This window comes from Nelumbo lutea, chromosome 3 (assembly GCF_056320005.1).
Source record: "Nelumbo lutea isolate HS-2025 chromosome 3, American lotus-T2T, whole genome shotgun sequence".
NCBI classification, from domain to species: domain Eukaryota; kingdom Viridiplantae; phylum Streptophyta; class Magnoliopsida; order Proteales; family Nelumbonaceae; genus Nelumbo; species Nelumbo lutea.
The window spans coordinates 94,298,315-94,320,878 of NC_142686.1; the positions used below are offsets into that span (position 1 = coordinate 94,298,315).

General features: G+C 42.9%; 2 protein-coding genes across 2 annotated transcripts in view; one reads left to right on the forward strand and one right to left on the reverse strand.

Moving 5' to 3' along the window:
- LOC148866953 (putative leucine-rich repeat receptor-like serine/threonine-protein kinase At3g14840) overlaps positions 1-5,199 on the forward strand; it is a 77,542-nt gene extending 72,343 nt beyond the window's left edge. Inside the window, exon 11 of the mRNA XM_088979604.1 lies at positions 4,782-5,199. The gene's annotated coding sequence lies outside the window, so the exon portion shown is untranslated. The remainder of the gene's footprint in view (positions 1-4,781) is intronic.
- LOC148866954 (putative callose synthase 6) overlaps positions 1-22,564 on the reverse strand; it is a 91,290-nt gene that overhangs the window by 12,103 nt on the left and 56,623 nt on the right. The gene's annotated exons all lie outside the window — the stretch shown is intronic.

Genomic DNA, 22,564 nt, shown 5'->3' on the forward strand with positions numbered 1-22,564 from the left:
GTGCCTTTTCCCTCTGGCAGGTCCACTAATTCCCACATTCTTGCTTTCATTAGGGCTTTCATCTCTTTATTCATGGCTTCTTTCCACCTTGGATCAGATGCCGCCTCTGAGTACCTGGAAGGGACACATACAGAGGAAAGAGCAGACACAAAGGAGTGATAGGCAGGAGATAAGTGTGACTAAGAAACAAAATCAACTATGGGATGTTGGGTGGTACAAGAACGAACAGGCTTACGGAAAGCAATAGGAAGATCCAAATCCGAAGTGTGTGAGTCAGAATTACCTTGGATTGCAGAGATAGATTGATCTGAGTTCAACTAGTTGCAATCATGAGGTTGAGGGCCCTTCTTCCTTCTGCTGTATGTAAGTATCTCTTTCTCTTGCCTACTGGAACCTTCAGGAGCATCTGTTGTATCAGGAGAAGTAACTGGCATAGTGGGAACCTCACTAGGTTGATCCGGAATGTCACAGCTAGGAGTAGTGGAAGGTGATGAAAGGGGAACAAAAAAGAAGGGAGAATGAGAATCGTCTTCCAACCCACTATCTCCCCCTGAAGAGGATTCTGAGAAGACTTGAAATAGGGTTGAGACTCAAAAAAGACTACATCTCTAGTGACATACTTTTTCTTGGAGACATAACACTTGTACCCCTTTTGTGTAAGAGAGTACCCCAAAAATATTCCTTTTGTAGCCTTGGGATCCAGCTTGGTTTCTTTGGATCCTTCACATGTATGAAGCATGTACAACCAAAAACCCGTGGTGGAAGAGGAAATTCTGGAAGAGTGGGACACAAAATAGAGAAAGGAGTCTTCATACCCAATACCTTAAATGGCATCCGATTTATCAGGTATGATGCAGTGAGTATAGCGTGAGACCAATATTCTGGAAGAGTGGGACACAAAACAGAGAAAGGAGTCTTCATACCCAATACCTTAAATGGCATCCGATTTATCAGGTATGATGTAGTGAGTATAGCTTCAGACCAATATTGGTTGGGCACTTTGTGCTGGAATAGTAGGGCTCGAGCTGTCTCCAATAGGTGCTTGTTCTTGCGCTCAGCAACCCCATTTTGCTGAGGGGTATTAGCACTGGATGATTGGTGTAACATGCCTGCATCTTCCATGAATGAGTTCAGGGATCTTTCAAAGTATTCAGCCGCATTGTTTGACCGGAATTGCTTAACAGATAAATCTGGGCTTAAGATGATATTGTTGTGACTGGTAATGATGTCTCAGGAATTAATGATCTCAAATCTTTCCTTCATACAGAGTTTGAAATCAAAGATCTAGGGGAATTGAGATACTTTCTTGGCATAGAAGTTGCTATATCCAAGGATGGTATTCTTATCTCTCAGAGGAAGTATGTTCTTGATTTGCTCTCTGAAACAGGGAAAATGGGTGCTAGACCAGTTGCTACTCCTATTGATATGAGCCATAAACTCTCTGCTTCATATGGGATATTGTTAGAAGACAAGGGAGTCTTCCAAAGACTACTTGGAAAACTTCTTTATCTATGCATGACACGGCCAGACATTGCATACGCTGTCAGCTGCATTAGTCAATTCATGCATGCTCCTAGGGATACTCATATGGCAGCAGCAGAGCGGATTCTGTGTTATTTGAAGGGCTCCCCTGGAAAGGGAATTCTGTTTGCCAAGCACGGCCATATGAAACTTGAAGCCTACATAGATGTTGACTGGGCTGGAAACATTGATGACAAAAGATCTACCTCTGGGTACTGTAGCTTGGTGGCAGGTAGACCCGTTCATGGGCCGCCCCAGCCCCTGAACGGGCTTGAACACGCAAATGAGCCCGCGGGCTTAACCCCGGGCCAAAAAGCTCAGCCTGCAATAAATTCGATCCGGGCTTAAGATTTGCCAAAATAGCCCGACTCGACCTATAGATTAAAGTTAGAAAACCCTAGTCGAACCCCTCTTTCTTTCACCTCTTTCCAGCCGAACCTCTCCTCTTCAGTCTTCACATCCTCCTCAATCCTCAGTCCTCACACTCTCAGGCAGCCACATAACCGGCGAGGCGACGAACGTTCACCGGCGCAACAACTCCGACGGTGAGTCCTCTCCTTCTCTCTCTCTCTTTCTCTCTCTCGTTCCTCTTCTCACTTCTCTTTCAAATCTCAGACACTGGCAACGGCAAGGCGACGAATATAGGCACCGATGACGGCGGTGAGTTCTCTCCCTCTCTCTCTCTCTCTCTCTCTCTCTCAGATGCAAACTGATCACTGTTAAAATCGCAGCTTACAGTCACTGCAAACTCAGCTCCGGCGAACACAGTCATCGGCGGTGAATAGGGAAATTTTCCAATTTTTTTATTAGGTCGGGCTTCGGGCTTCGGTCTTTTTATCAGGGCCAGGCTCGGGCCCAAGTTGTTGGCCCGTTGGTCGGGTCAGGCTCGGGCTTGGGCCTAACAAATTTCCATTCATGAAGAGTAAAAGCACGGCCCGAGCCTGGCCCGACCCATGAACAAGTCTAGTGGCAGGTAACATTTTCTCTTGGAGAAGCAAGAAACAATCAGTTGTTGCTCGTTCTTCAACCAAAGTAGAATACAGAGCCATGGCACATGGAGTTTCTGAACTATTGTGGCTTAAATCATTGATGGAGGAACTGGGTATTGAGCATGATAAGCCAATGATGTTATACTGTGATAATCAGGCTGCCATCAACATTACTCACAACCCAATGCAACATGACAGAACTAAGCATATTGAAATTGACAGACACTTCATTCGAGAAAGAGTGGCTTCTGGTGAAGTGTGTCTACCTTTCATCACCTCTGAAGGACAGTTAGCAGATTTCCTCACCAAGGGCATTCCCAAGGATAAACTTTAGCATGATACTGGCAAACTTGGCATGATTGACATCTATGCTCAGCTTGAGGGGGAGTGTAGAGAAGATGGGCCGAATGGCCCATAGGCTGTTTATCCTTTTTTATCTTTTATGTTCTTTGTTGTAATGGGCCTTAATCTGGGCCTATTCTTTCTTATGTTATGTCTTTTTAATTTTCTGCCCAACTAAGGGCTTCTCTATAAATTACCAAAGTTTAACTTAATAAAATAGAATTAAGGGTGTAAGAGAAGAGATTATGTTCGAAAATCTCTCTCTCTGAACCCAAGTTGTCGCCACCTTCTTCTTCTCTTCTCCCCTCTTGAACTCTGACTTCTGCTACTTTCTTTTTGATTTTTGCATCTTTCTAAACAGTCCTTTCTTCTCAAAAGGTTGTTTTTCTACTGTTCTTAATCTAAATGGTAGTTTAAACAGTGGTGATTGACTGTGATTGGTTGTGAACCTATCATCTATGTTTGGAGACTGTTGTAGTGTCTGGAACATCAAACTCTTGACAACAGTACTCGGTTGGTGACTGGGGATTCAGCATTAGAAGTAGCATTGGGAGGGCATCATGGTAGCGACTGGAGATGGTTGTAGTGATAAAAAACCTAGTGTGGTGATTCCCTCTGACTATTTGGGTGTGCAGATGACTTTAATTAAACTTAATGGTAAGAAGTATGTGCCATGGGCCAAGTCAGTGGTAGTTTTTCTCAAGCCAAAAAGGAAAGTGAAGCATGTGAAGGAATATAAATCATCAGCAGACTCTTCAGGGTTTGATGACTGAGAACAGGAAGATGGCCAAATCATGACATGGTTATGGAATAGAATGGAACCCAAAATAAGTGCCAACTTTATGTTCTTAGATATAGCTAAGGACATATGGGAACATGCCAAGAAGCTTTATTCTGGGCAGGATAATACTACGAGGGCATATCAGCTCTATTAGGAGTATTTTGATATGCAACAAGGGAATAAAACCCTAGAAAAGTACTATGCCAGCATGAAAAACCTCATAAATGAACTAAATGTCTATCATCCCCTAACTCCGGATGTTAAGGTTCAGCAACAACAAAGGGAGCAACTGGATGTCACTAGGTTCTTAGTGGGGCTAAAATCAGAGTACGAACTAGTTAGAGCCCAAATTTTTGGAAGCTCTACTCTTCCTACCCTTGAGTAAGTATTTGCAAGGCTTCACAGGATCTCCTTGGGTTCTATAGAGAGTATCGCACCATCTGACAGATCAGGATTTGTGGTAGCCAGAGGAGGTGGACGTGGTAATAGAGGGGGAGGACATGGATCTCGAGGAGGTCGTGGTGGTTCCATATTTGGCCATGGTGGTGGTTGTGACTCAGGGGGAGGCCGTGGTAAAGGAAAAGGTACCTCGACTAGGAAGTGTACCCACTGTGGCAGGGAAGGACATTTGGTGAATTTTTGTTATAATCTCCATGGCCCACCTTCCACATGGGCAAATCATGTAGTTTCTGGTGGGGTTGATGTTAGTGATAACCAACAGCTAGATCTCACCCCTTCCACACCTACATCTATTTCTGGAAGGAGATGATAAGTGTACCACACGATGAGTATGAGAGGTTCCTCCAGGCTACTTCACAACATACTACTGCCACCCTTGCTCACTCAGGTATTGCTTGTTTGACATCCAAACCCTCTCCCTGGATTATTGACTCTAGAGCCTATGATCACATGACTGGACTCTAGGTGTGTTCTCTTCTCTCTCTGAAACTTCAACATTTCAAACTGTTACCCTTGCCAACGGTTCCTCTTCTCCCATCTATGGTGTTGGTAATGTTGACACGACTTCTCTTTCTTTATCATCTATTCTATATGTACCTAAATTTCCATTCAATCTTATGTCAGTTAATAAATTAACTAAGATCCTTAATTGCTCTATTACATTCTTCCCTTCGTTTTGTGTTTTTCAGGATGTCAAGACTGGGAAGAAGATTGGTGGAGGGCATGAAGCTGGTAGATTGTATTATCTTGACGGTGGTGGATCATCAATTGCAATTTAGACTTCCCTCACTCCTCTACAATGGCATTGTTGGTTGGGACATCCATCCCTCAAGGCACTCAAGATATCGGTTCCGTCTTTGAGTCATTTGTCATCTTTACAGTGTGAGCCGTGTCAATATGGGAAACACCATCGGGCTTCCTTCAGTCCTAGAGTTGATAGTCGTATGTTGAGTCATTTTGCTTTAGTTCATTCAGATGTTTGGGGTCTAATTAAAATAGTCTTATAATGGTTATAAATATTTTGTCACTTTCATTGGTGATTGTTCAAGGATGACATGGATTTATTTCATGAAAGAAAGTAGTGAATTATTTTCTATTTTTCAAAAATTTCATGCTAAAATACATATGCAATTTGGTGTTCCAATCAAAGTTCTTCGTTCAGATAATTGTCGTGAATATTTCCTCACTTTTTTTCAATAGTATTTGGAACAACATGGCATCATTCATCAAACTTTATGTGCATCCACCCCTCAGCGAAATGGGGTGGCTAAACAAAAGAACCGTCATCTCCTTGAAACTGCCCGGTCTATTCTTCATCATATGAGTGTTCCTAAACGTTTTTGGAGTGACGTTGTGCTTACTGCTTGTTTCCTTATCAATCAGATGCCCTCCTTAATCCTTCATGGTCGGTTTCCCTTTTCTATTTTGTTCCCCACCTTGTCTCCCTTTCCATTAATACCCTGGGTCTTTGGTTGTGTGTGCTTTGTTCACTATCTGAGTCTTGGGTTAGACAAACTAGATGCACACTTTATTAAGTGTATCTTTCTTGGTTACTCTCGTACCCAGAAAAGGTATAAGTGTTATAATGCCATTACTTGGAAGTTCTATGTCTGTCCTGATGTCACATTTTTCGAGTCCATTCCATTCTTGGGACTTGAAGTTTCGTTATCTCCACCTTTGCTTCCTCTCCCTCTTCCAATCCATGATCCCATTCCAGATGTTCCAGTTGGGGCTGATCTGTCACCTTCTCCAATGCAGATTCCTACTAAACGACTACCGATCCGGTAAGTGTATACGCATCAACAGCCACCGGCACCTCCTCCAACTTCTACATTGTCTACGGATCCTACTGTTGCTCTTGTCCCAGAATCTTCCGAGCTTGATCTTCCCATTGCTTTATGGAAAGGTAAATGTAGTTGTACCCAACATCCCATTTCTAATTTTGTTTCAATCTCTCACCTTATCACTCTACATCGCTAGTTTGTTTCTCTTGTCATCTATCTCTATACCTAAGGATGTCAAGGAGGCCCTTACTTCACTCGGGTGGCATCAAGCAATGGAGGAGGAGCTCTCAGCTCTTCAGCATACTCACACGTGGGAACTCACTACTCTTCCTCCAGGTAAGCATGTTGTGGGTTGTAAATTGGTGTATACTATTAAATACTTGCCAGATAGTAGTGTGGAGCGTTTGAAGGCTCGACTTGTTGCTAAAGGTTATTCTCAGCTATATGGGGTAGACTATATGGAGACCTTCTCTCAAGTGGCAAAGATTAGCTTAGTCTATGTCTTAATTTCCTTGGCAGTTATGTATGATTGGCCCTTGTTTCAACTTGACATTAAAAATGCCTTTCTTCATGGTGACCTCATGGAGGAGGTATATATGCAGCAACCACTTGGGTTTGTTGCTCAGAGGGAGGATGGTATGGTGTGTAGACTAAAAAAGGCAATTTATGGGTTGAAACAATCTCCTCGTGCTTGGTTTGGGAAGTTTAGTGAAGTGGTGAAGAATTTTGGAATGAAACAATGTCAGATTGACCACTCAGTGTTCAGTTATGATTCAGAAGCCGGAAAGAATTTATTAGTAGTCTATGTGGATGACATTGTCATAACTGGCAGTGACAAATTGGGGATTGATAAACTAAAGATCTTCCTGCAAGAACATTTTCAAACAAAAAACCTTGGGAAGTTGAAGTACTTCTTGGGTAAAGAAGTTGCCAGATCAAAACAAGGTGTAAACCTGTGCCAAAGAAAATATGTCATTGATCTGCTAGAGGAAACAGGACTGTTAGGTGCAAAACCGGCCGAAACTCCTATGGAACCAAATGCTAAGTTTAGTGATACAGGTGAAATATTTGATGATCCTGGAAGATACAAACAGTTAGTGGGGAAGCTGAACTATCTAACTATCACAAGACCAGACATCTCCTTTGCAGTCAGCGTAGTGAGCCAATTTATGCAGAATCCTCGGATACTTCACTAGGATGCAGTTCTCAGAATTGTAAGGTACCTAAAGAGAGCTCCAAGCCGTGGGTTATTGTACAAACCAAGAGGAAGACTAGAGGTAGTTGGGTATACAAATGCAAATTGGGCAAGCTCTGTGCCAGATAAAAGATCTACTACAGGTCATTGCACATTCTTTGGAGGCAATCTAGTGACATGGAAGAGTAAGAAGCAGAATGTTGTGGCAAGGAGTAGTGCTGAAGCCGAATACAGAGCCATGGCGCACACTACATGTGAAATAGTATGGCTAAGAAACCTCCTACAAGAAATTGGAATTGTAGATGTTCAAGACTGCTATCAATCTTGAGCATTACTAAATTTTAGGTTCGAAAAGAAGAGAAAGTCTAGAGGAAAGAGGAGAAAGAGTAGTGAGAGAGCAGTAGAACACAAACTTTAAAAGGAAGGACAGAATCTCAATGTTCTACCTCCGCCACTTCAATTTAATATTTATATGTTATGCTAGTTACATGAAAGGACACATCTGCCCTTGGTGTTTAAAACATAACACATAACAATATAAAACTGAAAAGTAAATAACAACTAGAATAATAGAATAATAGATTGACCATCAGCTATGACTAGATACATTCTACCCTACGGCCAGAGTGGGACCACAGCTGTGGGGCCCACATCAGTGTTCTCTACACTCCCCTCAAGTTGGGAGTAAATGTTCATCATTCCCAACTTGGATAGATCCACTTCTAGCTTCTTTCTTGATACGACTTTAGTGAGGATGTCTGCTAGTTGCATACTGGATGTGATGTAAGGGAGGCATACTTCTTGAGATAAGACCCTCTCTCGTACAAAATGGCGGTCAACTTCAATGTGTTTGGTCCTGTCATGCTGCACTGGATTATGTGCTATATTAATAGCTGCTTGATTATCACAATGCAGCATCAGGGGCTTCTCATACTCTACACCCAACTCCTCAAGTAGAGATCTCAGCCATAGGATTTCAGTCACTTCATTAGCCATTGACCTGTATTCTGCTTCAGCACTAGATCGGGAGACAACACTTTGTCTCTTACTTCTCCAAGAGACAAGATTACCTCCCACAAGAGCACAATATCTGGAGGTAGACCTTCTATCATCAACACTCCCAGCCCAGTCAGCATCCGTATAGACCTCCACCTTCATGTGGTTATTGTTCTTGAACAGTATACCCCTACCCAGGCATCTCTTCGAGGAGAATGCGTGTACTGGCTGACAACACTAACAGCATAAGTAATATTTGGCCGAGTGAGGCAGAGATATAGAAGCTTCCCTACCAATCACTGGAACATAACCTTGTCTTCAAGAGACTCCCCACTCTCTACACTAATCCTGTGGTTCTGTTCAATGGGTGTATCCGCAGGCTTGACACCTAACTTTCCAGTTTCTGCCAGCAGATCTAGGACATACTTCCTCTGCAAGACAAAGATCCCTTGTTTGGATCTAGCAACCTCAATACCCAAGAAATACCGAAGTGCACCAAGATCTTTCACCTCAAACTCTTGATGAAGGAGCTGTTTGAGGGACTCAATTTCATGGTTGTCATTTCCTGTCACCACAATATCATCAACATATACTGCAAGTGTCAGAGAGGACTCTACCCTCTTGATGAACAGTGTGTGATCTGACTGGGCCTGCACATAACCGAACTTCCCAAGGGCTAGTATGAATCTATCGAACCAAGCTCTAGGTGATTGCTTCAAACCATACAATGCCTTATTGAGCCGACAGACCTTCTTACCTATCTCTGTATCATAGAATCTAGGAGGCAACTGCATGTAAACCTCTTCCTGTAGGTTTCCATTTAGAAAAGCATTTTTAACGTCCATTTGGTACAAAGGCCAATTGTGGCTTGCTGCAAGAGATAATAGAACTCGAATGGTGGTCATCTTGGCTACCGGGGCAAATGTATCCAAGTAATCTATACCATAAGTCTGGGTGAACCCTTTTGCAACTACCCGAGCTTTGTACCTCTCAATGGAGCCATCCGCATTGTACTTCACAGAAAATACCCATCTGCATCCAACTGGTTTCTTTCCTTTGGGCAAATCAACTAGCTCCCAGGTATTATTTTTCAACAGGGCATCCATTTCAACTTGCATTGCACCTCTCCACTCCATAACTAATAGGGCTTCTTGCACTGTTCTTGGAATAGGGACATTAGCAACGGAAGTAAAATAGGATCTGTAGGAGGGAGATAGGTGATCATAGGATAAAAACTGGGAAATGCAGTGGGCTGTAGATGTGGTGCAATGCCGTTTTCCTTTACGGATGGCAATGGGAAGGTCAAGGTCGTCTGTAGGGGGTGAAGTGGGAACAATGGAAGATGTCTCTATGGGCCCTGGGACTGTAATACCTGGACTTGGAGCCGCAGAAGAGATTGGAGCTGGCCTAGACTGCTAATGACCGGGATCAACCTGCCTGCACCGCCTGTGATAGACCCTCAACTCCTGATCCCTCTGACCACCCTCACCATTGCAGCTCTCATCACCCAATGGAATAGGTAAAGGAATTGGCCCACTCTCTCTGCTCTCCCCCTGAAGACAAAGACTCAAGCCCCCACTCTCACTACTCCCCCCCTGAAGAAAAGAACTCAAACCCCCACTCTCACTGCTCTCCCTCTGAGGAGAAACCCAAGGATAATAGAGTGTCTCCTCAAAGAAAGTGACATCCATGGAAACAAATCTTTTCCCTAAGACAGGATCATAACAGCAATAACCCTTTTGAGTTTGTGCATAACCAAGAAAAATGCATTTGGAGGCTTTTGGTTTGAACTTGGAGTGATGGGGTCCGAGAAGTTGAACAAAACAGGTACAACCAAATGTTTTAAGGGGAACCGTGAACAACTCCTCATCTGGGTATAGAAGGGAAAAAGGAGATAATATATCAAGAACCCGAGAAGGAACCCGATTAATAGGATATATCGCCATGAGGATAGCATCATCCCAGAAGCGAATAGGGACATTGGAGGTAAACATAATACTTTTAGCCACCTCCAAGATGTGCCTATTCTTCCTTTCGGCAACCCCATTCTGCTGAGGTGTACGAGGGCAAGTGCTCTGGTGAATAACCCCATGATTAAGAAGGTAAGATGCCAATGGCTTAGCAAAGTATTCCTTTGCATTATCAAATCTAAGAACTTTGATCTTGGCATCAAACCGGGTTAGGATCATTTGGTGAAAGTTTTGGGTCAGGGCGGGAATCTCATCTCTTGAACGCATAAGATAAACCCAAGAAAACCGGGTATGGTCATCAACAAATAACATAAAATATCTGTACCCACCCATGGAAGGAATGTGATATGGCCCCCAAACATCCGTATGCACAAGATCAAAAGGACGATTGCTCCTTTTATTGCTCAATGAATAAGAGTGTCTACAATGTTTAGCAAACTCACAGACTCAAACAAATTAGGAAATAGACTCTTTAAGGACCGAAAAGACAAATGACCTAATCGGTTAGGCCAAAGCATAACCGAACTCACCCTCTGGGAAACAAGTGACTTCTTATCATTGACTCTTTCCGATGAAAACTCTCCCTGAGCAGATAGATCCCATTCGTCTCACGGCCAGTCCCAATCACCTTCTTCGTCTTCAGGTACTGAAAAACACACCGGTCAGGGAAGAAGGTTACTAAGCAGTTCATGTGTTTGGTAATACTACTAATTGAAAGAAGGTTAGTATCAAGCTTAGGGACATGTAAGACAGAAGACAAGGAGATGGTATCCGATAGCTTGATGTCACCATTGCCAAAAATGGGGACAAGAGAGCCATCAGCAATAAATACTTTATCCCTACCAAAAGATAAATGATAAGTGGTAAACAATGAAGGCAAGCTAGTCATATGGTCGGATGCACCTGAATCTATTACCCAACAGGGTTCAGTGGTACCTGGAGCTGAGGCATGGTAGGCTGAGGCTCGAGTACCTGAATGTGCGAAAGCAAATGTGGCAGGGGCTAATGGTGACTGCGGTGGCTGAGCTAAGTTCCCAACTTCCCCTTCCAGCTATATAAGAGCAGCCCGAACTGCGGCTAAGATCTCTAAGAATGTGCCTCTTGTGCCAGACGAGGATGCTGAATTAGAATTCACTGCCACAAGAATGTTACCCTTCTTGCTTCTTAACTTTGCCAGGACCAAATGAGGATGTAGCTTCCAACATGTTTCTTTTGTGTGTTTGGGTTTCTTACAATGCCCACATGCCACATAACTGTTGTTCCCAAAACTGCCTTCGGCATGATTTTTAAACTCCATTTCGGTCAAGAACCAATAGTCTCAAAATTAGGGTTACTACAGCCAAAGAATCAATCACAACCAAAAATCAGTATAGAACCAATCTGTATTCACGGTATGTGCATGGAACAGGTATAACTGATGATCTGAAACCAACTAGCAACACAACAGCAACAAGCCGTACAATTTTCACCCCTTAAGAGAGTTCGAAAACCCCAAAAGAATCTGAAGATCAGCTTAGAAGCAAGTCTGATATGCTTGGGAGAATTAGGGTTTTTAATCAGTCCCAAAAGAAAACATTTCAGTTGCACATTCCAATTAGTACCGTACAGATAGACTTGCAATAGGGTTAATATGAAACCCTAAAAGCAGATCAATGCTGAAAGAAAAACAAACTATGAGGACAGCTCTAGGTAAACTGCAAGGTTCAGCCTGACATTAGGGCTTGCCGCAAGCTTATTAGGGTTTTCCGCAAGATCACTTTCAGAGCCTAAAACAGTTCGGCCCAACAGTAGGGTTTGCATATCACTTTCAGATCCTGAAACAATTCGGCCCAGCAGTAGGGTTTGCTGTAAAACCCTAGAGATAGAAGAGAGTGTTGAGCAGGAGGCCAAGAAGAAGAAGAAAAGGAGAAAAGAAGAAGAAGGAAGGAGGAGGAAGAGGAATAAGAGGCAACTGAGTTAAGGCCTCAACAAAACTCAGCTTCAGTCGAGTGAAGCTTTGCATTTGTACTATTCTGACCGTACATAACAATATGTCTACAAAATTACAAAAATGCACAGGGGGTACTAAGTCTGTGAACAGTACATATATTACACCTGTTAACACTCCCCCTCAAGTTGGGGCATAAATATCAATCATGCCCAACTTGTCACGGAGACCTTGGTGTCTGGAATGGTTTAGCCCTTTTGTAAATAAGTATGCTAGTTGGTCTTCAGAGCTGATGTATGGAGTACATACTTCGCCTGTGATGATTTTCTCTCTGATAAAATGCTTGTCAACTTCAATGTGCTTTGTTCTATCATGTAGTACCAGGTTGGCAGCGATACTGATAGCTGCCTTGTTGTCACAGAGTAGAGTCATGGGTTTACCAACTGGAAAACCCAACTCTCCCAATAGAATCTTTATCCACATACCTTCGGCTACTCTGTGTGCCATTGCACGGTACTCAGCTTCAGCACTAGATCTAGCTACCACGGTTTGCTTCTTACTCCTCCAAGTAACAAGGTTCCCTCCTACAAAGGTGCAGTAACCACTAGTAGACCTTCTGTCACTTTGGGATCTAGCCCAATCCGCACCTGTGTAAATTTCAACCCTCAAGTGTCCATGTTTCTGGAATAATAAACCAGTGCCCGGGAACTTCTTAAGATACCGAAGTACTCTCTCTGCTACTTCAAGATGGGTGGACCTAGGTGCATGCATGAACTGGCTGAGGACACCAACAGCATATGCTATGTCTAGACGAGTCATAGAGAGGTACAACAATCCTCCTACAAGCCTCTGAAATTGCTTCACATCCTTAAGAGGTTCACCTTGACTATCACTTAACTTATGGTTGGGGTCAATGGGAGAGTCAGCTGGTTTAACCCCAATCTTTCCAGTGTCCTTAAGCAAGTCTAGGACATATTTCCTTTGGGAGATGAAGATACCCTTTTTTGATCGGGCAACCTCAATTCCAAGGAAGTATTTTGCAGGTCCTAGATCTTTCACTTCGAACTGAGTAGCAAGGAAACCCTTCAAACTTTGAATTTCATCCTCCTAGTCACCAGTAACAATTATGTCATCCACATATACTATTAATGCAGCCATTTTACCTTCTACCCTTTTTACAAACAGTGTGCGATCTGACTGACATTGCTTGTATCCCCTTTGCTGAACTCCAGTATGAAATCTGCTAAACCAAGCTCTTGGTGATTGCTTCAGCCCATATAAAGACTTCTTTAACTTGCACACTTTCTGTTCACTTCCTTGAGCCAAAAAACCGAGGGGTTGAGCCATATAAACTTCCTTTTCAAGGTCACCATTCAAGAAGGCATTCTTGATATCGAGCTGATGTAGATCCCAATTCAGATTGGCAGCAAGAGAGAAAAGTACTCTAATAGAGTTCATTTTGGCAACTGAGGCAAAGGTTTCTGCATAATCTCCATATACTTGAGTAAAACCCTTTGCCACTAAACGAGCTTTATACCTCTGCACAGTTCCATCAGCCCCATGCTTAATAGTGAACACCCATTTACATCCAACTGGAACCTTACCCTTAGGGAGATCAACAAGTTCCCATGTGCCATTCTTATGAAGAGCATCAATTTCTTCCTTCATGGCATTTGTTCATTCTGGTACTGAGAAAGCTTCTGCCACATTCTTGGGAATAGGGATACTGTCAATGGAGGTAAGGCACGAAATGAAGGTGAGATGTTCTAATGGGAGAACAAAGTTAGAAATGGGGTGTTTTGTGGTGCACAACCTAACACCTTTCCTGTGAGCAATAGGAAGGTCAAGATCATTAGCAACAGGGAGGTCAGGACTATCATTGGGAGTCAAGTTACCTGAGAGGGTATGATCTTCCCCCGAGGAGTTTGATGGCAATTGAGGTACAACTTCTGGATTCTCCACAGCTCTTGAACTTGGTTGGCCTTTATGACGACGAGAAAAAACACGAAAAAGTGGAGGATCAGGAAGAGAAGGGGGAGAAGGAGAAGGATTAGGAAGAGGAGGAAGCTGAACCAGTTTCTCCTCATGCCTACACTCCCTTTGAGGAGAAACAGGAAAGAAAGGCTCATCTTCAAAGAAGGTAACATCCATGGAGACATAGAATCTCCGAGAAATAGGATCAAAGCAACGATACCCTTTCTGAGAGAATGAGTAGCCAAGAAATATACACGGGATAGCACGAGAGTCCAGTTTCCCCTGGGTGGGAGATAGGTTTTGGGCAAAGCACCGACAACCAAAACACGAGGGATAGAAAGAAGAGGGGCCTTAGGAAAGAGAAGTTGATGTGGGGCTTTGTACTCTAACCAACGAGAGGGCATTCGGTTAATGAGGTATGTAGACCAAAGGACAGCTTCAAGCCAAAATCATTTGGGAACATTCATGTGGAGTAGTAAACCCCGTGCCACTTCAAGGAGGTGTCGGTTCTTCCATTCAGCCACACCATTTTGTTGTGGTGTACGGGCACAAGAGCTCCGATGAAGAGAGCCATGTGAAGCAAAGAACTCCGTGAGGTCACTATGAAAAAATTCTTTTGCATTGTTTGACTGGAATATTTGAATCTCGGTCTGAAATTGGGTGAAGACCATCCGCTGAAAATCTTGGATAATTTTTGGTACTTCCTCACGGGTTCGCATTGGATATACCCAAGTGTATCTGGAATAATCATCAATGAAGGTAATGAAGTACTTGTAGCCACTCTCAGAAGGTAAAGTAATAGGGCCCCACACATCAGAATGCACAATGTGAAAAGGAAACTCAGATTTACTATTTCTTTGAGGGAATTGAGTCCTACAATGCTTGCTTAACTGATAGGTTTGACAGGAAAAATTAGAAATAGACATTAACTTACACAGTTCTAGGAAAACCAATTTCAAGGTTTCAAAAGACAAATGACCCAGACGATAATGCCACAAATACATTTTACTCTTTTTGAACTGACTCATAGATTCTTTAACATGAAGGCCAACCGTATTCTCCAGCGTGTAGAGTCCATCAACCATACGACCCCTACCAATCGTCCTCCCCAAGGCCATATCCTGAATCACACAATAGGTAGGGAAAAAAGTCACAGAACAGTTCAAGGAATTTGTAATACTACTGACTGAGAACAAATTCATAGGGAATTTTGGAATATGAAGAACATCAGAAAGAGTAAGACCGAGGGGAAGAGAGAGAGTTCCTTGACCAGCTATGGAAGTGTATGATCCATCAGCTAGTCTCACTTTATCTCTTTCGAAAAGAGGGTGATAAGTTTGAAAGTAAGAGGACATACCAGTCATGTATTTTGACGCTCCAGAATCGATGATCCATGGAGAGTCAAGGTTGTGTGAGGCAACATGGAAAGCAGTGGCAGAATTACCTGATATGGATGCAAAAGAGGTGGTGGAGTTTACAATATCCTCCCTTGGGTCTGATCCAGAGTAGCTGTGTTGGCTATGTGGTGTTTGAGGCACAGTAGAAGAGGAGGGCTGATTCTTCCGAGAAACCATATTTGCCATGTGGTGTTTCTTGGGACCTTGTTGCCCAGGTCTTCTAATTACATCTGACCTTGCTTCTTAGGTAAATCCTGAACCCACTTTGGTTTCCCATGGAGATCCCAACAAATATCTTTGGTGTGTCAGGGCCTCTGACAATTTGTGCACCACAATCTTTCCTTATTCATGATTCTAGGTTTAGAAGTACTCAAAAAACACAGGTACACTGCCTTACAGGGCTGTTACAGTCCACAACTAGGCACTTGCTGATTTTCAGTTTCATAGAGAACCAAACACAAACACTGCAACTGCAGTACTAGGGGTTATCACCTACACTGTGTAGGAGTTCACAAAAAACACTATACGAACTGCACATGCAGTGTAACCAGGTCCGAAAGACCTTACAGTTCACAACTTTGATACAACTTCTCAGCCCAAAAAAGGCACAGTAGGAGCAGCAATACGAGTGGTGATTCACCACACCTAATCGGCTGATATCCACTTTCCAGGGGAAGCCGAACAGTCACTCAAGTTCTAGGGGTCATCAACAACTCCTTAGAGTGCAGACTAGGGCAACATACAATCGGAGGAAGGGGAACAGCCCCTACTCAGATTCTGGAACATTAACAGTCGTGCAAGAAGCCATAAACAGGAAGAGAGAAAAAAAAATCTCAGTACCAGCAATAGGCAGCACAGTCATCAATCATGAACTCGAACTCCCCTTCAGGTCAAAGCCTTCCTTCGAACATCTGGGATGGATTTCTACAGTCCTCTTAGCCGAAGCAACCCAATTACCAGCAAAAAACATGTAGCCGAACCCTTTTTCTATGTTAGGAAGTTGAACAGTCAGCATACTTGTAGCAGAGCCCTACTCGGCAGTGAAGACTAACCGCAGCATACTTGCAGCTCCTTCGCAGCAGAGGAGAGAGACCTCAGTTAGTTGTTTTCTAGGCCTGGACGAACCTTCTCTGATACCATGTTGAGCAGGAGGCCAAGAAGAAGAAGAAAAGAAGAAGGAGAAAAGAAGGAAGAAGAGGAAGAAGAATAAGAGGCAACTGAGTTAAGGCCTCAACAAAACTCAACTTCAGCCGAGTGAAGCTTTGCATTTATACTATTTTGGCCGTACATAACAATATGTCTACAAAATTACAAAAATACCCCTGCAGGTACTAAGTCTGTGAACAATACATATATTACACCTGTTAATAGGGAGAAAACCCTAGAATGGTTCGGCCACCCTTTCAAGATAGATCCAACCTATCTTCTCTGATAGTACTTCTCTTAGAGAATAGATAACTTACAAGGAAAAAATTGTTCGCTGCCTTCCAAGGTTACCCGAACCCTAGTCTTCTCTGATCCTTCCTGACCACCAACACTCTGCAACCATGATAAGCTTTCAACAACTGCTAGCCCTTCTGGTGATCTCCAAGAATCAGTCTGCGAACTCCACCTTTTCAGCTTCCAGTCCTAGGAGATTCTCATGTGGTCGGCTGGTACTAGACTCACATGAGAAACCCTAACTTGGCTCTGATACCATGTAGATGTTCAAGATTGCTATCAATCTTGAGCACTACTAAATTTTAGGTTCAAAAAGAAGAGAAAGTATAGAGGAAAAAGGAGAAAGAGTAGTGAGAGAGCAGTAGAACACAAACTTTGAAAGGAAGGACAGAATCTCAATGTTCTGCCGCCACCACTTCAATTTAATATTTGTCTGTTATGCTAGTTACATGAAAGGGCACATCTGCCCTTGGTGTTTACATCATAACACATAACAATATGAAACTGAAAAGTAAATAACAACTAGAATAACAGAATAACAAATTGACCATCAGCTATGACTAGATACATTCTACCCTACGGACAGAGTGGGACCACACCTGTGGGGCCCACATCAGTGTTCTCTGCAGGATTCACAATGGACAGACCTATGAGATTGTACTGTGATAATCAAGTTGCAATTCACGTCTCATCTAATCCTGTTTTTCATGAGAGAACAAAGCACATAGAGATTGATTGCCACTTTGTGAGGGTGAAAGTCCTTACTGGAGAGATAAGCACAGAACATGTGGGCTCAGGTGATCAGTGGGCAGATTTGTTTACAAAAGGTTTAAACTCAGGGAGAGTGAATTGTATATGTAACAAGTTGGGATTATATGACATATATTCTCCAACTTGAGGGGGAGTGTTAGAGTTAGCCAAATGAGGGGTAGGTTAGTCTTTTCTAGTCAGTTTAAGTTATATGCTTATGTAGCAGTTCTAATTAGACTTCCTGTCCCATACTTAAGTGGGGGCAGTTTAGTCTTTGTACTTAATTAAACCCCTAATCCATATTGTGGTCGAATGGTAGGGTTTACCCTACCAATTTTAACTGTTTTTTTCTACTTCTTCTTCTTCTTCTTCTTCTTCTTCTTCTTCTTCTTCTTCTAGTTCAAACTGTTGTAGCCACTGAACAAACACAAATCAATCGGATGTCCATGTCCATCCTTGGAAGTCAATCACCTCTCTTAATCTTGTTCCCTACTCTTTCTCCATTCCCTCTTACTCCTAGAGTCTTTGGTTGTGTTTGCTTTGTTCAGAATTTAGGACCTGGTTTAGACAAGTTAGATGCGCGTGCTACCAAATGCATCTTCCTTGGATACTCCAGGACCCAAAAAGGGTATAAGTGTTATAATCCTAGCTCTCATTGGTCCTTTGTGTTCTCGGATGTCAATTTCTTTGAGTCAGTTCCATTTTTCTCGAGGTCAGCCCTCGTTGACAAATCCTATGGTTGCACCTCCTCCTTTTGACCTTGATCTTCCTATTGCATTGCGGAAAAGTAAACGTAGTTGTACATCTCATCCTATTTCTCATTATGTTTCGGTTACTCACCTTTCTACAAGTCGTCACCATTTTATATCTTTGCTATCTCTGTTTCCACTCCTAAGATTGTCCAGGAAGCCCATACTTCTCTAGGTTGGTGACAAGCAATGGAAAAGGAATTGTCTGCTTTACAACACAACATACGTGGGAACTTACTACTCTCCCTCCCGGTAAGCATGTTGTTGGGTGTAAGTGGGTCTACATAGTAAAGTATCTTCCATATGGTAGTGTGGAACGATTAAAGGCCATGTTAGTGGCCAAAGGCTATTCTCAGTTATATGGTGTTGACTATACGGAGACATTCTCTCTTGTGGCTAAAATTGGTTCAATTCGGGTACTAATTTCATTAGTAGTGTAGTTGATCAAGACTGCTATCAGTCTTGATCACTAAGAAACTTCAGGTTCGAAGAGAAGAGAAAATGGAGGAGAAAGTGGTGAGAGAGCAGTAGAACATAGGTTTTGAGGAGAAGAACAGAATCTCAATATTCTACCACCGCCACTTCAATTTAATATTTATATGTTATGCTAGTTACATGAAAGGACACATCTGCCCTTGGTGTTTACATCATAACACAACAATATAAAACTGAAAAGTAAATAACAACTAGAATAATAGAATAATAAATTAACCACAGCTGTGACTAGATACATTCTACCCTACGAACAGAGTGGGACCACAGCTGTGAGGCCCACATCAATGTTCTCTACACTCCCCCTCAAGTTGGGAGTAAATGTTCATCATTCCCAACTTGGATAGATCCGCTTCTAGCTTCTTTCTTGATACGGCTTTAGTGAGGATGTCTGCTAGTTGCATACTGGATGTGATGTAAGGGAGGCATACTTCTTGAGATGAGACCCTCTCTCGTACAAAATGGCAGTCAACTTCAATGTGTTCGGTTCTGTCATGCTGCACTGGATTATGTGCTATATTAATGGCTGCTTGATTATCACAATACAGCATCGGGGGCTTCTCATACTCAATACCCAACTCCTTAAGTAGAGATCTTAGCCATAGGATTTCAGCCACTCCATTGGTCATGGACCTGTATTCTGCTTCAACACTTGGCCGGGAGACAACACTTTGTTTCTTACTTCTCTAGGAGACAAGGTTTCTTCCCACAAGGGCACAATATCCTGAGGTAGACCTTCTGTCATCAACACTCCCAGCCCAATCAGCATCCATATAGACCCCCACCTTCATGTGGTTGTTGTCCTTGAACAGTATACCCCTACCCGGGCATCTCTTCAAGTAGGCTTAGATTCATTCTGCCGCAAGATGTGTGGTTCTAGGAGAATGCATGTACTGGCTGACAACACTAACAGCATAAGTAATATCTGGCCAAGTGAGGCAGAGATAATAGGAACTTTCCTACAAATTGCTGGAACATAACTTTGTCTTCAAGAAGCTCCCCACTCTGGGCACTAATCCTGTGGTTCTGTTCAATTGGTGTATTTGCAGGCTTGACACCTAACTTTCCAGTTTCTGCCAATAGGTGTAGGACATATTTCCTCTGAGAGATAAAGATCCCCTGTTTGGATCTAGCAACTTCAATACCCAAAAAATATCGGAGTACACCAAGGTCTTTCACCTCAAATTCTTGATGGAGTTGTTTAAGGGACTCAATCTCATGGTTATCATTCCCTGTGACCACAATATCATCAACATATACTGCCAGTAGTGTCAAGGAGGACTCCACCCTCTTGATGATTAGGGTATGATCTGATTGGGCCTATACATAACCAAACTTCACAAGAGCTAGTCTGAATCTATCGAACCAAGCCCTAGGTGACTGTTTCAAACCATACAAAGCCTTATTGAGCCGACAGACCTTCTTACTTATTTCTGCATCATAGAATCCAGGAGGCAAACACATGTAAACTTCTTCCTGCAGATCTCCATTCAGAAAGGCATTTTTCACGTCCATTTGGTATAAAGGCCAAGTGTGACTTGCTGCAAGGGATAATAGGACTCGAATAGTGGTCATCTTGGCTACCGGTGCAAAGGTCTCCAAGTAATCTATGCCATAAGTCTGTGTAAACCCTCTTGCAACTAACTAAGCTTTATACCTCTCAATAGATCCATCTGCATTATGCTTCACCGTAAATACCCATCTGCATCCAACTGGTTTCTTTCCTTTGGGCAGATCAACTACCTCCCAGGTGTTGTTTTTCAATAGGGCATCCATGTCAACTTGCATTGCATCTTTCCATTCCGGGACGGATAGGCTTCTTGCATTGTTCTTGGAATAGGGACATTGGAAATGGAACTAAGGTAGGACCTATAGGTAGGAGATAGGCGACCATAGGATAAAAAATGGGAAATACAGTGGGTTGTAGATGTGGTACAATGTCGTTTCCCTTTACGGACTGCAATCAGAAGGTCAAGATCATCTGTAGGAGGTGAAATGGCAACAATAGAGGAAGTCTCTGTGGGCCCTAGGACTGTAGTACCTGGACCTGGAGCTACAGATGAGATTGGAGCTGGCCTAGACTGTTGATGATCAAGATCAACCTGCCTGCACCGCCTGTGATAGACCCTCAACTCCTGATCCCTCTGACCACCCTCACCATTGCAGCTCTCCCTCAACTCCTGATCCCTCTGACTACCCTCACCATTGCAGCTCTCATCACCCAATGGAATAGGTAAAGAAACTGCCCCACTCTCACTGCTCTCCCCCTGAAGACAAGGACTTAAACCCCCACTCTCACTGCTCTCCCCCTGAGGGGAAACCCGAGGGTAATAGAGTGTCCCCTCAAAGAAAGTGACATCCATGGAGACAAACTTCCTCCCTGAGACAGGATCATAGCAGCAATAACCCTTTTGAGTCTGTGCATAACCAAAGAAGATGCATTTGGAGGCTTTGGGTTCGAACTTGGAGTGATGGGGTCCGAGAAACTGAACAAAGCAGGTACAACCGAATGTCTTAAGGGGAATAGAAAACAAATCCTTAAAGTGAACAATTCAGTTGCATAATCCAATCAATACTGTGTAGATAGACTTGCAGTAGGGTTAATAAGAAACCCTAGAATCTTATCAATACTACCAATAAACTTAAGGGCAGCTCTAGGTAGATCACAAGGTTCAGTCAAACACTAGGGCTTGCCGCAAGATCACTTTCAAACCCTAGAGTAGAGAGAAACACAGTTGAGACAGTTCGGCCTAGGGTTTGCTGTAAAACCCTAGTGAATCGAAGAGAGAAAACCCTAGAATGGTTCGGCCTTCCCCTCCAGATAGGTATCTTCTCTGATAGAACTTCTCTTAGAAAGTAAATAACTTACAAGGAAAAAATGTTCGCTGCCTTCTAGGGTTACCCGAACCCTAGTCTCCTCTGATCCTTCCTGACCACCAACACTCTGCAACCCTAGCAAGTTTCCAATAGCTGCTAGCACTTCTAGCGATCTCCAAGAATCAGTCTGCGAACTCCTCCTTTTCAGCTTCCAGTCCTAGGAGATTCTCATGTGGTTGGCCGGTATTAGGCTCACATGAGAAACCCTAACTTGGCTCTGATACCATGTAGTTGATCAAGACTGCTATCAGTCTTGATCACTAAGAAACTTCAGGTTTGAAGAGAAGAGAAAGTGAAGAAGGAGAAAGAGTGGTGAGAGAGCAGTAGAACATAGGTTTTGAGGAGAAGAACAGAATCTCAATATTCTGTCGCCGCCACTTCAATTTAATATTTATATGTTATGCTAGTTACATGAAAGGACACATCTGCCCTTGGTGTTTACATCATAACACATAACAATATAAAACTGAAAAGTAAATAACAACTAGAATAACAGAATAATAAATTGACCACAACTATGACCAGATACATTCTACCCTACGGACAGAGTGGGACCACAGCTGTGGGGCCCACACCAATGTTCTCTACAAGTAGCAATGTATGATTGGCCTCTCTTTCAACTAGACATCAAGAATACTGTGGTATGTCATCTACCTGTTGTGAAATCATTTGGCTTAAAGTCCTTATGGACCAAGGAGTTGACCACTCATCCGCAGTTCCCCTATTTGCAAATAATATGAGTGCAATAAAGATTTGCCACTAATCCAATGTTCCATGAGTGCACAAGAATATTGAAGTTGATTTCCACTACATTAGAGATTAGTTCCTTGTCGATCACATTTCTCTCCCTCATGGCATTAGTTTGAGGGGGGTGTAGAGATATAAAGGATTGGGGCTGATTTTCCTTTTCATAAAGAAAAT